Here is a 19,792-nt window from a genome sequence, read left to right as displayed (position 1 = left end):
GTTCACCAGAGCACCCCAAGGGATGACTAGGTCGAACGGTCATAAACTGCAAGACTGTTTCAGGCTGGACATAAGGAAGAATTTCTTTACTGTCCGAGCCCCCAAGGTCTGGAACAGCCTGCCACCGGAGGTGGTTCAAGCGCCTACATTGAACACCTTCAAGAGAAAACTGGATGCTTATCTTGCTGGGATCCTATGACCCCGGCTGACTTCCTGCCCTTTGGGCAGGGGGCTGGACTCGATGATCTTCCAAGGTCCCTTCCAGCCCTAATGTCTATGAAATCTATGAAACCTATTGCATGTCAGCCACCTTTTTGGTGTGGATATGGCCACCAGAGAAGAGGCTGTCCTGGAGGTCTGTGGCACCCTACAGGACATGCTGGGGGACATCATGCTGTGCATGCATGACTCCCTGGCAGTAGTAGTCGAGTTCCATGCTCTGGGGTTCCCTCGGTACACTGAGGCCCTCAACTGGACCTACATCCATGTCAACTGCCCACCCCATGGTGACTGGCCCTACTACTACAGCCAGAGGAGCTTTCACTCCATGGTGCTCCACTGAAGTGTCTTCATGTGCGAGTGCTGGCTGGGCAGGCAGTGCCCATGACGCCTGCATCTTCCAAAACTTCAGCCTACTGGGCCTGGTGGAGAATGGGTGCTTCATTCTGGGGGTGCCCCACCTGCACCTTGGCGTCATGGTGGTAAACCCATCCTCACTGGAGACCTCACCTACCTGATCCTGCCGTAGCTCATGTGGCCCTACACTGGACCCCCACCAGGCCCACTTTAACTGCTGCTGGGATGGACCTGTTTCGTTATGGAGTGTGCCTTTGGCCACCTTGATGGATGCTGGTGCACCCTCACCACCTGCCTCGAGTTCACTAAGAACAACCTCCCTCTGGTAATCATAACAGCCTGTGTGCTGCATAACATCTGTGAGCCCCAGGAGGAGGTGTGGTGCATGGAGGACACCTGGCACTAGGAGCACTACCTGTGGCAACAACAGCAGCCTCCCTGCAGGTGGCACAAAGGTGACTGCCAAGACCAGAACTGTGTCCAGCACCTGGCAGTCATCATCCATGGCCTACAGTGCCCTGGCCAGAACTGCAGTCTGCTCCCACAGTGCCACTTGAGGCCAGGAGCTGCGCCCAGAACTCCCAGTCCACCTAGTCCTGCACATCTTCATGGCCACATCCTCCACTTACCATCTGTCCTGGAGGGCCATGTCCTCCACCCACAAGGCCTGAGCATCCTCCAGCCAGTCCTCTGACTCCCTGACCAGGTGATCCAGAAAGAGGGTCCTTTCCAGGGTCCTCCTCTGGTGGAGCCAGCACATCCACAGGGCCCCAGTTGTTGGTGTCGGTGACCCTGAGGCTGCAGCCTGGCTGCCAAGTGCAGCCTCTCCCCCACATGCAGCTGCAGGTGCTGTAGAAAGAAAAAAGAAAAAAAGCTCTTTGTGTGAGTTTGCAACATTTTAGAGAGAGAATGCTAAGTACCAGGGGCCATGCGCTGCCCAGCCTCAGATTAGGGGTTGGGCATGCATGGGAGCCCAGGAACCATGCTAAATCAGGCAGGTAGGGCTGGGCCCAGGTGGCTGCTGGCCAATCCCCCCATCTCCTCTGACTCCCTTGGGGCTGGCGGGCCACTGGGTGCTGGCCACAGTCAGCCTGCCTCCCCTACCCTGTTCCCCGGATGAGACAGGCCAGGCTTCTGGCAGTACCTGCCGCCAAAGCTCCAGACCCTGCTGCTCTGCTCTCCTCCCACAGGCCAGCAGCTCTGCTGTGCTTGATGCCCAGGTGTGGAGGGTGTGGGGCTTCTGGATGACTGGGATGAAGAGCTGCCCATGTCCTCACCCTCCCCACAGGGGTCTTCTCTGGGGAGGCACCCTGGGGCCAGCCCCCCTGCACTGCCACTGCACCCTGAATGTGCCCCTCTTCATGTGCCCTGGGCAGTATGCGAGGAGCTGTTTGTATGGACTGAAGGGTGCCTGACTCACTACGCCCTGCTGGTGATGGCCATGGTGCCACAGGCACATCTGCATACCTGGCATGGGACCCTAAGCTATGACGGTGTGGAGGGCAAGCCTGGACTGCCCCATAACCGCTGCCACCTGGAGGGCTACCTGTGACTGAGCTACACATCTCTGCCCTCTGCTGCCAAGTAGACATTGCCACCAACTTCAATACATTCCTCAGCATGAGAGGCCTGTGTTCACCTAGCTGCAGGGGCATGGGCTGCTCAACAACTTTTTGCACTGTCTCTTGCCTTCCTATGTGCTGAGGGGGGAGAACCCAGGGCCAGGGGAGTGTGGGTGGGCTGGGCAAGGAGCGGGGCAGGAGCAAGGACCAGGGCCAGGGGCAGGTGCAGGTGCAGGGGCCAGGACAGGGAAGGCCCTTCCCACAGTGCAGGCCTTACTATGTGGCTGGGGCTCGTGTAGCTGGTAGCGCTATGTGGTCATGGCTTTTGGTGATGGTGTGCGGCTCTGAGCAGTATCCTCAAATGGTGGGGTATGGCAGGCATGCACTCAGGTTGGGGTAAGGAAGAGCTGGTGCTGCTGGTGGCTGTCAGTGTCATGGCTGGCCATGCCTCTTGGCTAGGACTGCAGAGCTGGTGCAACAGGTGCTGAGCTGCTGATGGAGGATGGAGGTGGGGAGCTTGGCAGGACAGGCAACTGCAAGACCGAGGGACCCTCCTTGGTGGAATGTCACCATGGGTGCCAGGCTAGGGTTGGGGCTCAGGTAGGCCGCCTGTGTTGCTGTAGATAGCATAAGCTGTGGCCTGAGTCCCAGGATGCGTGGATGTCCGTCAGTTGCCACATAAAGGGCATGAACTTACAGGCACATCCCAAGTGACGACTGCAGTTGGTGATCGGAACCCACTGTGCCCACAAGGCCTTATATAGCATTGCCACACTGACCAGTTGTGCCCATGGTCCTGCATCTGGCCTGACAGCCCCTCATAGACATGGCTGTTGGGGTGCCCTCCATGCTTAAACTGGTGCTGCACCTCCACCTTGCCCTGCAGTGCCATGAGGTCGCCAGTCTCCCCCTGTGATCAGTTGGGGCCCCAGATGGCAGGCATAGGTATGGGGATGGGCATCAGCAAGGAAATTACCATTCGGGGTCCTGCTCTCCTCTCTGGGCTTCTGCACAGCTGTTGCTGTGCTGCCGGACTCGGGCAACTGCCTGCAGCACCCAACTCAGGGGCCTGACGTAGGACTGACAGCCGCACAGCTGAGGCAATGCCCCGCAGCATCTGCAGGCTTGGTAGGCTGCTGGGGGTAGGCTGTGGGCAGGTGGAGCTGGTACCATCAGCCAGAAGCTGCCTGCAACTGGGTCTGGTCCCTGGCAGGCCTAGCTGGAGCCTGCAGCAGCCTGCAACAGCCTACAGACTTGGATGGCTCAGGCCTAGCAGGAGTATGGCATTGTGGTGCCAGGCAGTGGCACCGGGGTGCAGGCAGGGTGGTGAGGCTAGCCTGTGGGCTGTCTAGGGGGACACAGTGCCTGGAATCACCTTAGGCTGCCTGCTGGTGTGCCCCAGGGCTCAAAATGCCTGCAGGCATTTAAAGGTCTGAGGCAGGGGCTGAGGCAGGGTCATAGAGGCAGCCCAGAGCTGTGGGGCTAGACCCAGGCTGGTCCCTTAGTGGCAGGGCTGACCTGGCAGCAAATTTGCTCCTGGGTTGTGTCTACATGTCCATTATTGCACAGCAACTAATCACGAGTAAATTTGATACCTGCATTTTCAGGTATGAAATTTACTCACAATTAGAGGTTTTTACTGCGTAGTAAGTGTGTGCATGTGTAGACGTGCACTTACTGTGTAGTAAACTATACTATTGCACAGTTAAGCATCTTGTGTAGATGCACTCAGTGGAATTACAAGGACTGAAATGGGTACAAGTGAGATTAGAATGAAGCCCATTGGTTTAAAATGAATTATCTATATTTACCTTGATGCAAGAGGTACCAACCTACTAACTTATAAGAGTTACTCTTCATTTACCCTGATATAATACAGAATAGAATCAAGTCCATTAATTTAATTTTTCACATTTCTCACAGTATAAAACAGGATTGATAAAATGTTTAAGGAATAGTATAGCATGCATTGCTGCCTGTTATTTCATGGAACAGTTTTGTTATGGCACTGTCTCAAGGTGTTACTTTCTGTACCCAGTTTGATGCCGGGGCTTGGGCAGAGGTTGGAATGATTGTCAGAACAAAACATTGTCCTCTATTTTTCCATTAAACACTTTGGGATCTTAGTGAAATGTTTTTCTGCTGACTGGAATAGTAGATAATGAAGCTTATGAGAAATCTGCTTTAAATTTAAAAAGTTTCCATCTGAAAAGACTAATCCGATACGATCTCAATTCTATTCAAACAGATTACATTCACTTAATTTATTAATAGCGCAATTCAGAGTAGTTGTTTTAAATGTCTCTCTCAGATGTAGTAGCTTGTTCTAGGTGTAATTAAAAATGCAATTTCACCATTATCATTAGCTCAGTGTTAGATATTTGCTTTATGAACCAGTATACATGTGTGAATATTTTTTTAATGTGGAGTATGGAACCTACCAGTTCCCAGGTGAACGGGTAATTTGTTTCCACGTGGCTGCCTCAATATTTTGTATGCTTATTGATTCTGTATATCTGCTGGCTCAAACTGGTGTAAGGTGCAGAGCTACAATGGCTTTATACTTGTTTCGCTTTCTGGCTTGTTCCTTTGTGATATGAACTGTCATTTCAGTTCATCTCAACTTGAGAAATAAAGAGGATGAAGACTTTGAGAAATAAAAGAAACAATCTTGTTCAATTTTGTTTTATAAAAAATGAGAGGGTTCATTAAAATTTCACACCAGGGAAGTAAGTCTCAGTTTGACTGCAGCCAAACTAGGTATCGTTGCTCAACTTCACGAGAGTCCCAGTGGGCAATAACTCTAGTATTTCAGGTGTTGAACCTGCAGTATAGCAGAGCCTTGCATCCACTGACAGCACTGCTGACATCTGTGCACACCTGCTTCAGAAATTAATGGGATTCCATGTGGGCATGAGGGTTTTTTGGAGGTGGACATGGTGAAGACCTGTAGATTTATTTAATGTATCTGTCAGTGCATAATTTTTCCTGATGGTTATGACCTAGACTCATTACAGATTATTTTTCTGTGAAAGTTGATCATTTTTAGTTCTTGCAACTTCTACCCAACTAGAGGAGTTTCAAAACATGCTGATCAGCAGTTTTCCAATATCTTGATTTGTTTGGGAAAATTCAAGAGCAATCAGGGATTTGAAAAGAAAAGAAGCAGGAGCAACAGATCTAATTTTGAAGTTAAGAAATCATGATGCAGTATCTTATGGCTTTGAATTTTAAAGGAGCTAATAGGATTTGGGTACCTCTCACCTTCAGTCTCCTTTGAAAACCCCAACAGAAGAGATTTTCTGAAATCTACGTTGTCAGAACCCATTAATTAGATGCCTATAGCACAGAGGAAAATTGGTTTAGCACAGAGGAAAATTCCATTGGTTTGATACATGTGCTACAGTGGAATCTCCTGTCATAGTGGAAGATCCTGCTGTCAATCATTCTGCTGTCAATCATTCTGAGGCTATGGCAAGGTGGAAAATTCCGCTATGCCTGAACCCAGTAACCAAATGCTACAGTAGTGGAAAATTACAGCTTAGAAAAAGTTCCCGCCAACTTCATGCAAACATGCACACCACTATTGGCCAGTTCCAAATTATTCATATTGGTGACTAGTGATTGGCTTGTTAGTCATATAAAAGGTAAATCAGTCTCCGCCCACATTGGAGAACTCCGCACAATTCCTGGAGTGAACTAGGAGGACTGATCACCCACCAAGAACTCCCCGTCACCGACCCAAGTTTAGACGTAAACCGACGACTGCCTGCCCGAACACCTCTGAACACCCCTGTACACCTCTGCAGACCGACCTGACGAATCTTGTAACTGTAACTCAAGCCAGCATTCAGCCTACCTGTATTGTAATCATCAACAGTGTAAGTAAAGCAATCTTAGTTCAACCAATACGCTTCGGTGTCTAGTTCCTCTCCGTCTGTCAAAAAGTACCTGCCCGCCGTTTCGGGCTCCTGGCCACAGCCTGGCCTTCCGGCCTTGCCACTTGACTGCCACATACGTATTATATGCCTACTGCATTCTTTTCATCCACTGTTTTTTCCTTCACTTACTGTATTTCTGAAAAATTGGGATCTGTTTTGTCTGGTACGGTGTGCTCTATATTAATTCCTGAGGCATATTGCTCTGTATTTCTTCATAGCTGGCTCTGGGTGAGCTGTTTTTGCTTAGAGAGTAGTAAACTTTGCCTGAGTTACACATGAATAAATATGTGACAAGTGCTATTAGGAACACAGCTACAGCAGAGGCAGAATACCAATGGCTTCATAAGTAACTATACACTATATATATTTTGCCTGAAATACTGCAAAGCATTCAATATGTTGATATACAAGAGATGGCATTATCATCTACCAGAAGTGGGAGTGAGAGGCAAAAGACTCTCAGTCAGGATGATTCAAATTCTGGTGCCCTTCCAAACTGTGATTAAATCTACCTGCCCTATTTCAGACTCATGTAAATGAATTCTGTTCTATTGTGATTCCAGTGACATTTTATAAATTCTGGATTGAAACAGTCCCACAGTATAGTTGCTTTTTGTCCCCAAAAATGCTAGCCACAAGACAACTTTTTGGCTGAAGCCAGAATTCAGCAGGGGATTTAAGTATACGTTTAACTTTAAGTATGTTCTTATGGCCATCCCAGTTCAACAAAGCACGTAAATGCAGTTATGTCCAGCAGAAAAAATGAACTTACGAACATGCTATGTGCCTTACTGGATCAGGGCCTAACAACAGAAGTTGACTGCTTTTGATTGAAAAGGTTTGCCACTTCATTAAAGAAAGGACATAGCATTAAATATTTTGCTTTACCTAAAATGCAGAACTGAGCTGAAATTCCATTTTGTGATAGAAACAAAGAGAAACTGTGAAACTTTTAAATCTAAGTGGAATTTCAAAATGCTCTTTGATCACAAAGCTCTCCCCTTCTGCCCTCCCTCTCTCCCCCACAGTTTGTTTTGGATCAACTGGAACATTTTGTTTCTGCTTCAACTTTTTAAATGTTTGTCATATACAACACAAAATAAAAAGTTAGTGTAAGATACAAAGCTATTTCAAACCATCTAAACAAAAAAAATCATTCTGAAAATGTCAAAGTTTTTTTTTTCAGTATTGTCATTTTTCCTCACTAAGCAAAATCTCTGTGAAATTGACTCAGTTTTGTAAATACTTCAATTCTAATAGAACTAGCTGTAGAGAAAATATTTTTATTCAAGTTTTATCCATCACCTTCACTAAAAAGAAATTTTCCTACCCAAAGTCATTACACATTAGGCTTGTTTCAGTGCTGATTGCCTACAGTACAGTTAATTAATTGTATCATACATGGATTTTTCTGTTTTTACTCTCCAAGAAACAATTGTGACAAAGGAAGCTAAGTGAGATGGATCCTAGCTTGCAGTTCAGATGGGAAACATTTTGGGGTCTCAGTGTGGGCAGGCTTTACTGTGGATAACTTTGGTAAATAGTTCCCTAAATAGGACATCTATATTAGGGCTGCCCAAAATTTTGAAGGGTGTTTCATTTTGACATTGTTTCACGCTCAAAACAGTGAAATCTAAACAAAATGAAAGGCTTCAAAACAGCTTTGAAATGAAATGAGGGGACTCAAAACATTTTGGAAGTTTTAAAACGTTTCGAGTTTTGAAGCTGGGCTTGCTTGCCGCTAAAGAGAAACTAAGGAGAAGGAAGGGAAAATGGGGGAAGGACTGCTCTGATATTCACTGTGTAGTTGGCCAGTGACTGTGACCCTTCCCTGAGGTCCCTTCTAATCCCAGTGCTCTGGGGGAGGGATGGATGGAAAACAGCATAAAAAGCATTTTTGAACTGAGCTTTCTTTGTGCCTTGGGGTCAGCTTACTGAGATGTGTCTTCTAACAGCTCAGCAGTGTCAGAGAAAGTCTATCACTTCCTACTTGCTAGCCTTTTCCTAGCAAGTGGGATCCAATACCTTTTGCTTTCCTAATACCCTTTATTATTATATTCGTTCCTTTCAATTTATTCCTCTCCCAAAATCCTCTTTTTGTTTTTGTTAGTCTATTCGATTCTTTTCCCCCAGAAAAGATATCTGTGCTTTCTCTCACAGCGTGCATCCCATTCACTCTGCAGGGAAGCACAGCATATATTGCATATTATAATATACAATTTATACAGGAACACATACATACATTTATATATTTTATTTATTGCAAGGCAGGTCTGCAGGTGGCCTTACACTTCACCTCAGACATCTGGAGCAGCTGGGGTGGAGATCATGCATGCCTCTCCCTCACAGGGCACTGGTGCAACCAGTCAGGCCATCAGTGAGCTCTCCTTTAAGCCGAGGAGATGGATGAGTCCCACACGGCAACCGAGATCATGGGGGCTGTGAACTGCTTGGTGCAGGGGTGGCTTGTTGGGCAGAGCGAGCTCACCTGCGGGTTCGAAGTCACCGACAATGGGGCCAATATGGTCTAGGTGGTTGGTGATGCCAACTTTGTTGGCGTCCTCTGTATGGCACACAAGTTGCACCTCAATGTCAGGGACATCTTGAAGGGAGACAGGGCTGCCGGTGATGCACCAGCCCTACCAGCAAGCTCATTTTGAAATGGAGGAAGGTGGCAGGCGACTTCCACTGGAGCATCAAGGGGGGCAAGATGCTGCAGGAGAAACAGGCAGAGCTGAACATCCCACAGCACAAAATCATGCAGGATGTGGAGACTCGGTGGAACTCCACATAACTGATGCTTGAGAGGCTGGTGAAGTAACAGAAGATCATCCATGAGATGGCCTTGCTCAGGGAGATTGGGATCAGCGGCCCCCCTTAACAGAGCTGAGTGGGATACAATCTCCCAGATCTTGGTTGTCCTCAAGCCCTTCCTCTAGGACACTGAGACCCTCAGAGCTGTCAATGCCCTCCTTAGCCAGGTGATCCCCATAGTGAGGGAACTTGAGAACCAAATGGAGAAGTTCCAGGGGATCAGTGTTCCTGGCTGGGACAAGCCACTGTCACCAGACTTGCAGGCACTGATGAGGTGGCTGAAGGAGGGCATCAGGAAGCGGAGTGATCCCTTGAAGTCCAGTACCATCCATGTGCTAGCTGCCATGTGTGACCTGAGAGTGAAGGGGAGCATCAGCGTATGTGGCAGCAAAGCCTTGGACCAATGGACAGAAGTGCTGGTGGACAAAATCAGGGAGGCAAAAGGGCAGAGGTAGAGAGACGTGGAAAAGGGGGATCCACTGTCTCGTGCCAGCATGCCATCCACCAGCCAATCTCCTTCTCCACCACAGGTGCTGCCAATGTGGCCCAAGGGCATGGCTTCCATGGTGGGGTCCAGAGGCACCACGCCCCATCATCAGGCAGGTAGCACTCAGGCCTTGGTGACTGCCTATTTCACCGAGGATGTGGAGCTGCTGCTGTGCAACCTGTTGGCCTGCTGGGCAAGCTGCAGCCAGATGTGGCCAGATCTGGTCATGAGTGCCTGGGAACACCTGTCCACCAACCAGTGCTCCAAGTGAGAGGGCATTCAGCATTGCTGGTGATGTAGTGACACCCCACCACACCTCCTTGGATCCTGGTTTGGTGGAGCAGCTGGTGTTCCTGGAGATGAACCTCCTGTTCCTGGGGTTCCCTAAGCTCCACATGCAGATGGAGTGAGTGCCACCCTCCTCACTCTGTCCACACTTCCTTCTTTTTTTTACCCCTCGGTTTAACAACCATTTAGTGCTCTCAGAGCTGGAGGGGGCACTTACTGTATCACCAGCCAAGAGGGGACGAACTTTTCCCTGCTGAGCTCCCATGCCAGGACAAACTTGGAGGTATGGGCAGGGGCTATGGGGAAGGAGCTGGCGGTACAGCAGCCCCAGGAAAAGCCAGGACTGAGGATCTCCCTGGGGAAAGGCAGATAGGAGGTGCCTTATAACCTCCAGCTTCCACATGCGCACACAGTCCTGGCTGGGGAAAATCCAGGGCCATCACATCTTTGACTGTCCTGAGGCTTGCTGGTTGAAGTGGAGTTGTAAGGCTCCAGGTGAGCTCAGATTAGCTCCCTGGGATGCCAGCTTTTGCATTGAAAAACCCTTCATCAGGCTGAGAAAGCATGTGCAGTTGGTGTGTGTGCAGTTCCTGGTTGGAAAAGTGGTTTGTAAATTCCCTTTGAGGATCAGGCCTGAGACACTGGAGAAGGGTAGTTGGGTGTTCTTGTCTTTGATAGATTTTTGGTGTGCGCTCATTCTGGTGTGCAGTTATTGCTTGGTGTCTCCTACGTATTTTCCATCAGGGCACTTGCCCTGATGGGATATGTATTGTGATGATATCTCCATACTGGAGATATCTTCATACCAGAGATATTGTTGGTGGGTTTTGCATGTCTTGTCATGGCATGGTCTGGATCCATTCGGTGTGTTTTGCACTGTAGGAAGTTGGCTACTGGTAATGAAGTTAGCAAGGTTTAGTGCTTGTTTGAATTTACAAACCACTTTTCACAGACAAGCCTATGAACTTCACTTCATCAACCTCCTGGATACAGAAATTCATGGACTCAATATAAACAGTGGAATTCTGACACACTACAACCTGCTGGACATCTGACTCCCCAGGTACCTCTCCACTTTTACCTGCTACATCCCTCCCCTCCCCCCACCCCCAGCCTGTCTCGCACTCCCTGATGCCTCCATTTCCATTTTCACTGACTGGCTTTCTTGCCTGCATTGCATGCCAGCCTCTGACTTCTTTACTATTCCTTCCATCCACCAACAGCACACACACCAACTACAGATGCTTCCTTAGCCTGACGAAGGGTTTTTAAACCCAAAAGCTTGCTAAGATATATTTCTCCAACTATTCAGTTGGTCTACTAAAAGATATCAGATTGACCCAAAGAACCTTGTCTGCCAGTGCCATGTCCTTAGACCAACACGGCTACAACCTACACCCCTAGCATCTGTCCCCGGTCAGGTGACCGGAAGGAGGCAGGGACCTGTACACATCTAAGACCCAGGGCTGGGGCTGGCAGGGACAGTTCTCTGGCAGCTGCTGGAGAAGAAGCTCCTGAAGAAAAGCAAAGCAAAGCTCTGTGACAGTCTGGCTGCCTGAGATGCTGCTAGTGCTACAGTGCTGCTTACCTTTTGTTATTTAAACTGGTGGACCAGACTGAGGCTGTAGGGGAGGAGGATACCTCACTGGGGCGCACTACCATTTCGTGTAGAGGCCCAGGAGCCAGTGAGAGCACACCTTAACATACGCACACAATCACATATGTCACAAGTTTTGCTTGTCAGCAGTTTCCCAGGAACCCCCACACCTATCTCCTTGAAACGTGGCAGGCTTTGTGGCCTCAGCAGGGGCTCCCTGCTATTTTAATTTGAATCAGGTAAGAAATGACAAAGTTATAGGCATTTTCAAGATTCCCCATTATAGACTATGGGCGAAACGTTGAAATGCATTGAAACAGTGCCGAAACAGCAAAACAGCAGGGGAGCCATAAGGAAAAGGGGCCTAGCTACTCCCTTCTTGCACCTCCCCATATCCCAACACTCTGTCCACCAACCTGGTGCCCACAACCCCCTGGAGCATTGCCAGAGAGTATTCTCAAAGGGGTGCAAGCTTAGAAGGTTCAATGGAGATGCATCTGAAGTAGCAGTCACTCTCCCAGTACAGGCTGCAAACAGGCACCCACAACCCTGCAGCTCTACGGGTGGGTCCCAGGGAACAAAAGGGGGGGCGTTGCCATCCAGGGAGACATGGAAGGACACTAGGGGGACGTACATCAACACAGGCATGGCTTCACTCAGAAGCTTATTTTGAAACAAACCTGTGTCTGCCAAAACTTGCATTGTCAGTCAGCAAAGCAAATACTTTACCACTCCCAATCTTCTGTAGGACTTCACATATTTTACTACTGATATACTCTGCAGTATTTCTGTTCTCTCCTACTTCAAAGCTGCTGTAAAAAACTGGTTGAGGTGTTGTTATCACAAAGTTTATGATTCCTTCTCCCCACACATTTGTCCATCCATCTGTAAGTACTGCAAGACACAGTGTTTCATTGATTTATTCTTGCACAGATTGCATTCCACATTCATATTCTGACTCTAACAGAGACTTACTCAAAGAATGTCTGCTGGGCAAATGGTATGCTGGTTTTAGTAATTTAAATGCTTCCTGCCAGTATGCATTCTCAGTTGTTGACAATAGCATCTCAGAAGAATATACTGCTCTTGCAAGAGCTTGGTCAATTTTTTCCTAATCTTCAGGTGTTATCTTGCCTACAAATTAAGCTATTGAGAGTCTTTTGTATACAGTTGGTTACAATATTTAGTTACTTGAGGATGTTGATTGGGCATTGTGATGCTGTTATAGAAGAAGCAGAAGAAGCAGTAGGAGGACTTCTGGATCAAGAACATTGGAAAAAGCTACTTGCACTTTCATCATCATTATGTACCTCTTCACTTACACCCCTGAAGGATTTTTTAATGTCTGCAGGACGCTTCTTACATACAAGGATGTGTTTAGTCATCCTAGTAGCATTTGGAGCATACTTCATTTGACAGTATTTGCAAATCACATTTTTTCCCCAGAATAACTTGCAGTGTGGAAATGCTTCCATATGCTAGAAGCTGGTCGCACTATTTTGCTGAGGGAGAAAAAAGAAAAATGTAATTTAGTAGCTAGGTTGCATATATAAACACTAAGCTACGGCATGTACAAATTTAGTAATGGATGGAGGAGAGGCCTCCTTAGAGTTAACTGTGAACAACTTCCCTGTCCTGCAGGCCTCACCTCACTGCTAAAGTTGGGTGATTTGTCACAAAACATCAGATTAGTAGGAATTCAGTTATGAATTACATAGGTTATAGAAATATACTAATGTAGCTAAAATATAGTTTAATATACTGAATGCAGAGAAATTTAAACCCTTACCTTTCAATAAAGAAGTATATTTTCTTTCAACTCTTTTGTGCTGCTTCTGTACTTCTGTGGATCTCAAGGTCACAAGGCTAGGAGGCGGTATGTTCCTTCCAACTCCAAAACCTTTAGACTTGCTCTGTCTCCACTCCTGAGGCTTTTGAGCAAGCAAAGCAATAAGCTCCTTGTTTCTAATCTCTACAGGAATGAACAGATGTTGCTGCCAGTGTCCACTCCGAGTCCTTTGAGGCCTAGTCAGGAGGAAAGGAGCAGATACACCAACCTCTAAATCAAAAGTCAGCAATAGAGGAAGTCCATGAGCAAAGAAGACACTGAATCCTGCTTCCTTCTCTTGTGAAAATGGAAGTGCCTCCTGGGGGCAGAAACGTATCTTGCTCTTGCATTTGAGAATTGTACTGTACAGGAATTGTAATTTCTGATACTTTGTAGATACTCTTACATAAAAATTTTCCTATTACATAGTTATTAGAAAACATTTTTTGGGAGTAACAGGTAGCAATATATGAACACCTTGTCTTAAACATTTTATTCATCACTAAAAGAAAATATTTCATGAGAGGTTTTTAAAATTTTTCCAAACATTTTCAATTATTCCAATTTTTCAGACAAAACAAAACACCCATTTATTTTCCCCAAATGTATTGGGGGGTTTTTCTGGGGCTTCACATCTCTAGCTGGCAGTAGTCGCTTTGAAGCTGGCTGGGACCCAGGCTCTGCCCTAGGTTGCTCTAGAGCCTGCCTGGTACCTAGGATGTGTCCTGGGCCCAGGTACAGCAGCAGAACCCGCCAGGTTTCCTTGCAGCCATTCATGGGGGCCAGCTGTGCCTGTGCCTTGGAAGCTAAGGCACCCAGGTCTCAGTTGCAGGCCAGCAGGACCCAGAGGCTGTGGCAGGGACAATGGGAAATCCTGATAAGCAGGGATCTGGGTTTTCTGTTTCTCATGGGAAAACAGGGATCTTCCCTTTTAAAGGGGAACCGTTTCTGCATTTGCAAACAGTTCTCCGCAGGCTGACAGAGTTCCAGCCCAGCCCAATGGTGTGCATGTGTGTGGGTGGGTGTGGGGACTGTGTGGGGGAGGACTGTGTGTGGTGGGGGATGGGGACCTGTCTCCTCAATGACACATAGGCCCTGCCGCTGGCGGCAGCAGCAGAAGCCAGCAGTGGGCCCTTGGGGTACTCATGGCCCACTACAGGCAGAGACCTCCTGTGGTGCAAGATTCTGCCCAAGTCCTGGGAGCTACATGTGGTGCACAGAGCTGGCCCGGCCCACTGGCGCACACCTTGGGGTAGGGCCAGGCTGGCTCCATGCTGCCATGTGGGGCTCCTGACACTGCAGGCAGGAGTGGTGGGTCATCGGTCTGGGCCAACTCCTGCCTCCACATGCAGGTGCCAGCACTCTAGTGGGAACCTGCATGTGGAGGTGCGGAGTCCACCCAGCCTGATGTTGTGGAAGTCCCTCAGTCCATGTGCCATCAGGCCAGGCAGGTTCCATGCCTCCACATGCAGGTTCCCACTGGAGTGCCAGAAGTCCCACGTGGAGTCAGGAGCCAACTTGGCCTGATACTTCACAGATCCTGCCTGCAATACCAGAAGCCCCACATGGCAGCCTGGAGCCAGCCTAGTCCTGTTTGAAGGCATTTGCCAGTGGGCCTGGCTGGCTCTGTGCACCATGTGTAGGCCCTGGGACTCAGGTAGAGCTGCAAAATGCTGGAGAGCTTTGCCTGCAGTGGGACATGAGCGCCCCAAAAGTGTGCTGCTGGCTGCTGCTGCCACTGGTGCAAACTGTGTGCCATGAGAGGAAGAGGGCATGTACCAGGGCACCCCCACAAACTCCCCCCCCCACAAACTCCCCACAGTCCCAAACCCTATCCCCCACACCCCTTCACAACCTCTCCCACAAATCTTACACCCTGTGTGCCCAGTTGCCAAATGGTGGCAGCAGGGTCTATGGGTGTATGTGATGGGCCAGGGGTGGCAGCAGGGGTGTGTGTGTGAGAGAGAAAGATGTGGGGGGAGGGGGCTCTGGGTAGAAGCGGCCACCAGAGCTGGGGTTGGAGCCTCCCTGGCTTCCTAAAGCAGCCTGTGCAGGGGAATGCCAGCCTGGAAGGGAAGGGGCTTTCTCAGCCCAGACCCTGATCCCCAGTCAGGGGCTTCCCAGGAATGGCATGGGGATTGCTGGGGCCTGGACACAGGTGAAGGGAGCAGAACAGCAAGGGCTGGCACTGCTCAGAGACACCAAGCAGTAGGTGGGACAAATGCAGCTGGACCCATGTCCTGGTGCAGGAAGGGAGCTGCTGCCAGGAGGGAGCAAGTGATGGGCATGCAGAGGCTGTGGGTCAGGAGTGAAGGGAACTGGTGGGGCTGTGGGTTGGGAGTGAGGGGCAAGGGCATGGGTAGGGGCAGGGCACCAGCATATCAATGCTGCTCAGCACCACAAAGCAGATATCAGGACAGCTGCAGCTGGACCCACATCCTGGTGAGCAAAGGGGGCAGGGAGGGCTGTGATTTTCTATGATAAAAAAATCAAAAGCAAATGCCAAAGTATATAGATATTTAAAGTCTATTTTTTTTATAATGATTGAGGCACTAGTAGGCTTCAAAACTACTTTCAAATTGTAAATATGTCGATAAAACTTTGCCCAACTGATAGCTATATATATAGTGGCATTTCATTTTAATCACAGAAAAATACAGATTTTAGTATTTTAATTTGCTAATTTGGGATTTTTTTTATATCAAAGAATTTGCAATTTATAGACAGAGAAAACCGGGATTCCCTGTTGGTGCAGCAAGTGGCAAGACCTGGGCAGAGGAGCCTGCCCAGGGCTGGCACTGGGGACCCAGCTGGAGGGTGGATGAGGTGGCCATTTGGGGCCAGGAGGACATACTTCAACAGTTCAAACTGGACCGCTGTAACAAGCACATCTTCCAGGTGATAGCTGCCCAGATGGTAGAGCAGGGGCACCAGAAGACATGACAGCAATGCTGCCCAAAAGCCAACTCTGCAGCCATGACTGACACCTGAATCAAAGGTGCATGTAGCTCTGTTACAGCATCCATACCACAGCCCAGGTTGCCATGTGGTCCCCGTCTGGGTCTGGCAGGCATGCAACCATGGGTCTACAGGTCCAAGGGGGCAGATGCTATCGTAGGTGGTAGAAGGTCACAGCCAGTTAGCAGTCCCTACTGCCAGACTCCTGCAGTGAGTGGAGGGTGCAGGCTGAAGATCTTGGAGGAGCTGGGTAGGGTCAGTTTGCCCCAAGTGGCACAATTTGTCCCATACCAAAGTGTATGTCCAGACACCTGTGCTGAAGCACAAATCTCTGGCTTGAATTTGTGGTGCCGCTACTTGAGCTGGTGCAATTGCACATGCCTGCATGTGTGGATGCACCCATAAAGACCAGGGAACATCATAGTCATCTGTAGAAGGACGGATATTGTACCTATCTATAAAAAGAAGGGAAAAGGGGACCAAGAGAAATAAAACCCAGTCAGCCTAACTTCATCACTAGGAAGAATACTAGAAGAAATTATTAAACAATTGGTTTAGAAGCAGCTAGAGAAAATTAGGCAATAAGAGACAACCACCATGTATTTGTCAAGAACAAATCATGTAAAGCCAATCCTTCCTCTGTTGAAAGGACAATTGACTTAGTAGATAAAAGGAAAGCTGAAGAATACCTTGGCCGCATCCAGTTGAGCACCGCCATGCAGTTTGTGACACTGCAGACACATCTTTGGCATCACAAACCACACATTCAAGTGTTCTTTGTGCTGCAGCATGGGAGTACTTTTGATCCTGGGAGATCTCGGGGGTCAAAACAGCCTGTACAAAAAAAACGTGGAATGGTACACACAGGGGCAGTGTGAGCTGCCCAAAACTGGAGCCTGGCCAACTGGAGTCACAGTCCAGCTGCTGGCCAGGATCCAAGAGGCCCCCAGTACCCCAGATAAGGCTGTTGGGGCCAGCCCACTGCTGGCCCCAGCCTCCCTTACCTCAGCCAGGGTAATCTGCCCATGCCAGAGGGCACATGGCACTGGCCTTCCCAGGGACTAGTAGCAGTGGCACACCTTGTTCCCAGTGAAAAAAATGTCCACACTTGTGTGGACATGGCTCTTGATTTTACCAAGGCTAATGACACTTTACCCTTGTATAACAACTTTCCCAACTATATAGATGGTCCAATAAAAGATATTACCAACCCCCCCCACCCCCCCCCCCAAAAATCCACCCCCCCCCCCCCCCCCCCCCCAAGACAACAATCCAAACCAAAACCCTTGTTTTTCAGAGTTTTCCATTTGACATTGTGAAAACCAACCTTGGATATATGTCCTACATTAAATCATTAAGAATCGGTTGCACAATTTGTTGAAAAATTGTGCTCAGAGATTGTTTATTGTCAGACAGAGGTTTGAAATGGGGTCTCACATGGGGTTTTTACTGGGTCCAGTTTTCTCAAATACTTGCATGAATGATTTATATGATGGGATAGAAATAATGTATTTCCATGAAGCTGGGAGAAGTTGCCAGCATGCTGGAGGACAGGATTATAAATCAAAATTATAGAATTGTAGGGCTGGAAAGGACCTAAAGGCTGTGTCCTCACATGCAGGCATGTGCACTAGTGGCACAACAAACCCCTTTGTGGTGCCACAAACCACATTAAAACATACCTCACACTACAAATTAGCAGTGTGGGGGCAAAATTTGCTACTGGGATTTGCTGGTAGCAAAAGAAGTGGCACAGAGCATGCAAATGTGATGGAACAAATGGAGGCTTGGTCCTCCAGTGAAATGCTATGGCTGCCAGCCAGAGCATCCCTACTGATCTATATTTGCCCCTGCTGCTCCAGCATGCTGCGTGGCATACTGGAGCAATCAAAAGGGCAGCAGGGCTCACAGCTACCTGCTGCTGAGCCTATATCATACCCAGGGCCTGTCCTGGCCCCACAGAGGCACCCAGGCCAGCTAGGCTGCCTTAGAGCTGGGCACATGGGGCAGCTGTGCTATTGCTCCATAGGCCTGGCCACTGCGGCCTGGGTCTTGCAAGCAGGGCCAGGACCTCTGCGTGAGGGCCACCCGGGCCACAGCTGCAGGCACCAGTGAGCAGCAGGAGGCACTGGACCCCACTGCAGGCAGCATGAATTACTGTGGTGAGGCAAGTGGAGGGACCCAGCTGCAGGAGTCTGCCCAGGCCAGGCACTGGGGACCCAGCTGGTAGCCCTAGGAGTTTACTGTCCTCCTGGTCATTTGGGCCCAAGAGGCTACACTGCAGCAGTTCACCCAAGGACACTAGAACAAGCACATTTACCAGAAGTTTGCTATACAGACAGCCAAGCAGGGGCATGCCAAAACATGGCAGCAGTGCCAGAGCAAGACCAAGGCATTATACAGGCGATTTCAGGTGGTGCCTAATGTCAACCTGCACTCAGGGGTGGGGCGATCCACCATGGCCCACTATCAGGAGCTGGTCTGAATCATTGAATCCACAGCCATGGAGTTCCCCCACTACTCCTTCACCCCTCAGGGGAGGGGTGGAGCCTGCAGAGACCAGACCTGTGACCTGGACAGCCCCAGAGGCAGGACCTTCCTCCAGGCCTGAAACAGCACCACTGCCCAGCCATGCTGGGAGCGACAGCAAGGACGGACTCACCACAGGCAGGGCCAGCAGCTACATCCAAGCTTGAGATGACGGAGTGGCAGGTCTCCTGGCCCTTGTGTGACACCAGTGGGCTTCTCCCCACTCCCAAGGAGCAGGCTGTGGTGCTGTGCAGATCAGTGGAGGTCACACCCCAGAGGCCTTGCCACCAGGCCTCACCACCATCTGAGGCCAGGTCCGGCTTCAGATCCCCACCTCCAACCCAGGGTTCAGGAACTGCAGTCAAGGCAACTGCCTGTCACCACAGCCTCCTAAGTCCCACACAGGGCATGGGGAACTGTGAGCCTCTTCCTGCCCCCCACCTTTCTCTCCCTTCTTGTGCCGTATAAGCATCCCAAGCCCATCTCTGCCACCTTCCTCCCCCCCTCCCAATCCCCATTCCTCTGCTGTGCTGGGGCCCCTTGCCAGCAGGGGCAGGTCAGCCTCTTCCCCTTGCCAGCACTCCCAATTGGATGGAGCTGGTCTTGACCAAGAAGGCAGTGGGAAGGTGATGGCATCTCCAGGGCCACATGCTGATCAGGTCGCAGCTCTGCACTTGCTGGAGCCAGTGCCTGAGGGCCCATGGGTTGTGGAATGCCACATCTACAATGATAGGGGGAGAAGCTGGGTGCTGGCTGTGACGCTTGTATCTTGGAGGATCCCTTCAGGTGGAGCTGTGTGCAGAACATGGGCAAGGGGGGTGGCAGCCCTTTGGCCAGCAGGCCACCTGGACACACAGTGAAAGGGGATGTTGCTGTACCATTTGCTCTCTCTACAGACAGCCCATCTGCCAGGGGAGAGGCCACCGTCCAGTGCCTGGGAGCTGCCTGCCCACTCTCCAGGGGCCATCTGAATGTACTGCCTGCACCAGAAGCAATGTGCACAGTGAAACAGCATCCAGGAGGAGCTGCTCTGGACAAAGCGAGTGCCCTGCCAGGAGGCCCAGGAATACTGCCAACAGGTCCTGGCCAAGTTTTACCACTCCCAGAGTGACCAGGCCCTTGACCTGGAGGAGGTGTGTGCCAGGAGGGTGGCCTGGCAGCAGCTGGTGGCAGAGATAAGGAAGGAGTGGCAGCTGGCCCAGGACAGCTACA

Source organism: Alligator sinensis, unplaced genomic scaffold, assembly GCF_000455745.1.
Source record: "Alligator sinensis unplaced genomic scaffold, ASM45574v1 scaffold222_1, whole genome shotgun sequence".
Taxonomy (NCBI): Eukaryota; Metazoa; Chordata; order Crocodylia; family Alligatoridae; genus Alligator; species Alligator sinensis.
This window is presented reverse-complemented; position numbering follows the sequence as displayed.